The sequence below is a fragment of the Phaenicophaeus curvirostris genome, chromosome 3, assembly GCF_032191515.1.
Source record: "Phaenicophaeus curvirostris isolate KB17595 chromosome 3, BPBGC_Pcur_1.0, whole genome shotgun sequence".
Taxonomy (NCBI): Eukaryota; Metazoa; Chordata; class Aves; order Cuculiformes; family Cuculidae; genus Phaenicophaeus; species Phaenicophaeus curvirostris.
This window is the reverse complement of record NC_091394.1, coordinates 95,453,148-95,459,147: the sequence shown is the minus strand read 5'-3', so window position 1 is coordinate 95,459,147 and position 6,000 is coordinate 95,453,148. Positions and strand designations below refer to the sequence as shown.

Genomic DNA, 6,000 nt, shown 5'->3' with positions numbered 1-6,000 from the left:
GGCTTGCCAGGAGACCTGAAGGTGTTCCTCAGTTCCACTGCATATCAATTTTTAATGCCTCCATTTCCCCTCCACCTTACAATGGACAAATGTTTCCCTATCAAAGAACAGCAGTTTAAAACTGGTATGAATTTACACCCTTGGCCGAGAAGCTACACTCTCAGGCACAGCAAGCCTTCAGCCTCACCCATGCAAGAGGGATCAAGCTGGGTTTGACAGCACTTCTGACGCGATGTGGTGGAGGCTCACGCTGTTGCCCCTTTTTCTTTTGCCAGAGCTGTCAAGCTGAGATTGTGCTCAAGCACTAGAAGCTGCCATGTGACATTTCAAATGGTAAGCAAAGAACAGCTTGCCAACTGCCACTCTCAGGTTCTTGACTAAATAAAACCAGATTACTGGCATTTGCTGCAATTGAAAGGCGGTTCTATCATATTCACAAACAGTGAAGAATACAGAAAAACAAACGTATTCCCTCAGAGCCAAATGCAGTTCCCCATTGCGCTTGGGAATCCCCATGGAAGGAAAAGGGGTCATGCTGTTTCAACAAGAAAGGATTTGACCAAAAATACCCAACCAAATAAAACAGCTGCAAAGTTGTTTTTCTTTGAGCTGGATTGTTTTTGTTTGTTTGTTTCAGTTTTCAATTTTTTGCTTTGAAAGAAAGCATTTGCAGGCGGGTTTCTCAGTCGGTCCTACCACTACCAGCAATAGCAGGAGAACTTCTGCCCTCCAGAGCGTTCGCTAAGCTTTGCCAGACTGATTCTTGCACCACCAAAAGTCACGCTCTGAGTATTTCATTAAAAACGTTGACGTGAATAACAGATAATTTTCTCACTTAGAAAAAGTAGCAGGGAGTTAAACAGCAAAATCTAAATGCCAATAACAAGGGAAGTAACAGTTTTCTTTGTTTTCAGCAGCCGTCTAATGCAAGGTGTGAATTTGCTGATGTCTAACCAAGGTTAAGCTTCTGCTGTGCCTTTGCCTTCAGAGGAGGAGGAGAATTAGGCATGTTAATGGAGATTCCTTTTATCCAACTCTCTGTTTCCAGACTTGAAGACACCAAATATCTCTAATATCCTTTGAAATCGGTAAACAGATTCAAGATTTTTAGCAAAGGATCCATTTTATATATTTACACATAAACACTGTAGTATTATAAGATTCATCGCAGTAAGAAACCTTGGTAAAATTAGCTTGTTTCCTTTACTAATTATTTTTTTTTAATGATGCATTAAGAAATCCTGAACCTTTTCTTTTCCTCTTTTTCTCCTCTTTTTTTTTTTTTTCTTTTTTTCTGTTGGAAACACTATGCCAAATTGGCTTGTCTCAAGTTCTGGAGGACTTACTGTAGGTCTTGACAGGTCAGCCCTTAACCAAAGAGGAGGCCTCCTGGCCCTTTTAATAAACTATGTTTTCAGAATCATAAAGCACTGTCAGATGGTTCTGGTTTTGAGGCCACTATTGTAGTGCCTTTTAGGGAAGAGGAAAAAGCATCCTTGGAATGCAAGCACATCTGAGGATCTCCTGATTTAACTGCTGTCTCTTCATCTCTATAGAATCATAGAATCATTAAGGTTGGAAAAGACCTCTAAGATCATCTGGGCCATGCGTCAGCCCAACACCACCATGCCTACTAAATCATGTACCACAGTGCCACATCTACACCCTTCTTGAACACCTCCAGGGATGGAGACTCCACCACTTCCCTGGACAGCCTGTTCCAATGCTTCCTCACTCTTTCAGTAAAGAAATATTTTCTAATATCCAATCTGAACCTCCCTGGTGCAACCTGAGGCCATTTCCTCTTCTCCCATCACTTGTTACTTGTGAGAAGAGACCAGCATCCACCTCACTACAATTTCTTTTCATGTAGTTGGAGAAAGTGGTATCTCCTCAGCCTCCTCTTCTCCAGTATAAACAGCCCCAGTTCCCTCAGCTGCTCCTCATCACACTTCTGCTCAACACCCTTCACCAGCCTCGCTGGCCTCCTTTGGACGCACTCCAGCAGCTCAATGTCTTTCTTGCACTACATATTTGTGCATGATTTCTGAGGAATGACCTCATCCCTCCATGCCTGTTTGTCAACCCAAAAAGCCCTATCCTACTGTTTCTTTAATGTCTGAGATGTCCTCAGTTGCCTGAGTAACCTTCACTACAAGTCCTCGATGAATCAGAAATAAATGAAAAGAGGCAGCATGTGTGACATCAGGTGCTTTGTTGCTATTTCTTTGAATTTATGGTAGTTCTTTATGCTACAGATGTAGACAGGTTGACAGCCTGAGGCAATGCCCTTGGCCACAAAGGCCAAGCAATGGCAGCTCCTGAATCGTGCCAATCCCTGGGGCTGTGACCAGCTAGCTGGATGACACCACTTCACCCAGCGGGTACCCAGCACCACTAAAGGCCAGATGATAAATAGACTCTTTACAGGGCTTCAGGAAGTGAAGGCCTCCTCCCTGCACCCAGTCTGTATGGTGGGGCCCCTCTTGGGCCTCTGCTCAGCCAGTGTTGCCTGGGGAAGGGGGGGGCACCACTCCACCAAGACCATGCCTATGCTGCCCCTGCCCCACCTCATGGTCTGCTTCCTTGCCTTCTTCTTTGTCTTCCTCATCTTCCTCATCTTCCTCCTTGTCACTTTCTTCCTCCTCTTCTTCCTCCTCATCTTCCTCCACTTCTTTTGTTATTCTTCTTCTTCCTCCTCTTCTTTTATTATTCTTCCTCCTTCACATCTTCCTCTTTTCTCCTCCTCCTCTTCTTCATTTTCTTTGTCTTCCTTCTCTTGTCTTCTTCTTTTCCTTCTCCTTCTTCTCCTCCTCCTTCTTCTACTTCCCCCCTTATTCCTCTTCTTCTTTCTCCTTTTCTTTTGTGACTCTTCTTCCCCCTCATTTTCCTCTTCTTCTTTTCATCCTCATTCTTATTCTTCCTCCTCTTCTTTTCTGCTTCTTTCTTCTCCTCCTCTTCCTCATCCCCCTCTTATTCTTCTTCCTCCTTCTCCTCTTCTTCCTCTTCTACTTCCTCCTTCTCATCTCATTCTTCTCCTTCTTCTTCCTCCTCCTTCTCTTCTTCCTCCTCCTCCTCCTCTTCTTCCTCCTCCTCCTCCTCTTCTTCTTCTTCTTCTTCTTCTTCTTCTTCTTCTTCTTCTTCTTCTTCCTCCTTCTCCTCTTTTCTTCTTCCTTCTCCTTATCTTTTCTTCTTGTTCCTCCTCCTTCTCATCTTCATCTTTTTCTTCTTGTTCCTCCTCCTCTTCTTCCTCCCCTTTCTTTTCTTCTTGTTCTTCTTCTTCCTCCTCTTCTTCTTCCTCTTTTTTTTTCTTGTTCTTATTCCTACTCCTCTTCTTCCTCTTCTTCTTCTTCCTTTTTCTCCTCTTCCTTTTCTCCTCTTCTTCCTCCTTTCCCTCCTCCTTCTCATCTTCTTCCTTTTCTTCCTCCTTCTCCTCTTTTCTTCTTCCTTCTCCTTATCTTTTCTTCTTGTTCCTCCTCCTTCCCATCTTCATTCTTTTCTTCTTGTTCCTCCTCCTCTTCTTCTTCCTCCCCTTTCTTTTCTTCTTGTTCTTCTTCTTCCTCCTCTTCTTCTTCCTCCTCTTCTTCTTCCTCCTCCTTCTCATCTTCCTCCTCCTCCTTCTCTTCTTCCTCTTCTTCTTCCTTTTTCTCCTCTTCCTTTTCTCCTCTTCTTCCTCCTTTTCCTCTTCCTTCTTATCTTTTCTTCTTCTTCCTCCTCCTTCTCATCTTCTTCCTCCTCTTTCATTTCTTCTTCTTCCTCCTCCTTCTTCTTCCTCCTTCTCTTTCTTCTGTTCTTGTTCTTGTTATTATTATTATTCCGCTTCCTCCTTCTCTCCTTTTCTTACTCCTTCTCTTCATCCTCCTCCTCCCTCTCACCTCGCCCCTTCAATGGCCACGCCCCCCTCCCCATGGCCACGCCCCCTCACCGCATGGCCACGCCCCTTCCTTTATGGCCACGCCCCCCTCCCCACCTCCTCCCCTCCCCATTGGCTGCGCGGCGCCACGTGACGCTGCGGCGGCGCGCGTGGGCGGGCGCGGGGCGCGCGGTGGCGGCGGCGGCTGCATGTGCGGGCGCGGGGCCGGGCGGGCGGCGCTGGGGCCGAGCGGGAGCCGAGCGGGGCGGCGCGGCCGGAACCGGCGAGCAGGTCAGTCGGTCGGTCGGTGCCTGGCGTGGGGCAGGCCGGGGCGGGGGGGCGGGTGTCGGAGCTCCCGGCGCGTGGGAGGCCGCGAACGGGGCGATCGCGGCGTTGCGGGGTAGGGCGCTGCACGCTGCTGGCCCGGCGGGTGCCGCGCGGTGCGGTGCCCCCGGGTGCTGGGGGGCGGGTGTGTGGGGGGAGTCGTGTGCGGGGCAGTAGGCAGGGGTCTGTGCCCGAGGTGCAAGCCCGCCGGTAGCTGCTGGGGGGGTGTCCGTGTGCGGGGTGCACGGTGCAAGCACCCCAGTAGCTACTAGGGGGGTGTCCGTGTGCGGGGTGCACGGTGCAAGCACCCCAGTAGCTACTAGGGGGTGTCCGTGTGCGGGGTGCACGGTGCAAGCACCCCGGTAGCTGCTGGGGGGGTCTGTGTGCGGGGTGCACGGTGCAAGCACCCCAATAGCTGAGAGGGGGTGTCCACGTGCAGGGTACAAGCACCCCAACAGCTGAGACGGGGTGTCTGTGTGCACGGTGCAAGCACCCCAGTAACTGAGAAGGGGTGTCCACGTGAACGGTACGAGCACCCTGGAAGCTGAGAAGAGGTGTCCGAGTGTGGGGTGCACGGTGCAAGCACCCCCATAGCTGAGAGGGGGTGTCCAAGTGCACGGTGCAAACACCCCAGTAGCTGAGGTGTCCAAATGCGGGGTACACGGTGCAAGCACCCCGGTAGCTGCTAAAGGGTGGTCTGTGTGCAGGATGCACAGTGCAGTCACCCAAGTAGATGGGAGGGGGTGACCATGTGTGCGATGCACAGTGGGGAGGGGTCCGTTTGCGGGGTGCACAGTGCAGTCACCCCAGTATCAGTATGTGGGAATGGTGCACTAACCCTGGTACTTGCTGGTGGAGGGAGTGTCTGTGCACGGGGCGCACAGTATAGTCACCCCAGTAGCTGCTGTGTGTGGGGTGCATGGTGCAATAACCCCAGTATCAGCAAGTTGGGGGATGAGGGGGGACACAGTGCAATAACCCTGGTGGCTGCAGGCTGGGGGGGGTGTCCTTATGCAGGGTACGTCGTGCAAGAGCCGCTGTATGGAGGGAGAGGAGAGGGGTGTCTGTGTGTGGAGCGCACAAGGCAATAGCACTGGTACCTGCATGGAAAGTGGGGGAGTCTGTGTGCGCGGTGCACGGTCCGGTATCTCCAGTAGAATCACAGAATCGCTAGGTTGGAAAGGACCTCCAGGGTCATCGAGTCCAACCATTCCTATCAGCCACTAAGTGATGCCCCTGCTGCTGCAAGCCGGGGTCATGCACGATGCTGCAAGGCGCTGTAGCCCCGGTGGGGAGGCCGTGCGCCATGTTGGGGTATCCCACCTCACCAGGACAGCTTCAAGCAGCTGAGCTCCCTGATGGGCGCATGCATCAGACAAGATGCAGAGCACAAGTCGGTGGGCACGAGCACTTCCAGGCTCCAAGGGGCCTCACCACCCTCACGAGGCCGGACGCGGAGCTTAGTGTTGCAAGGGGCCCTGGGGGGGAAGCGCATACTTCGTGCTGTCCGGTCTTGCCATCCCAATGGATGTTTCCTACCTCTTTGCAAGAAAACTATCAAATATAAGGACCTGATCTCACTGCATCAGCAGTGACAGCCTCTCCTGGGCCATATTTGAGCATATTACCGTTAAGCTAACAAGGTTTTTGCTGCCCTAGCCATGGCTTGGGGGATTTGGGATGCTGGTGGACCCCGGTGCACAGGCAGACAGGTGACGTAGCACGAGGACACTCCATGAAATGCCTTTCGCTGCCCTAGGTAAGGTGGATTGTGCATGCGACTGGAATTGCTAATCCAAGCAATTAGCTGGAATCTGGCAAGT

The 6,000-nt window shown here is 50.9% G+C and overlaps 1 protein-coding gene across 1 annotated transcript in view; it reads left to right on the top strand.

The window, feature by feature from the left end:
• Positions 1–4,121: 4,121 nt before the first annotated feature.
• The window catches only part of PTP4A3 (protein tyrosine phosphatase 4A3), a 49,536-nt gene continuing 47,657 nt past the window's right edge, over positions 4,122–6,000 (top strand). The window contains exon 1 of the mRNA XM_069854738.1: positions 4,122–4,144. The gene's annotated coding sequence lies outside the window, so the exon portion shown is untranslated. The remainder of the gene's footprint in view (positions 4,145–6,000) is intronic.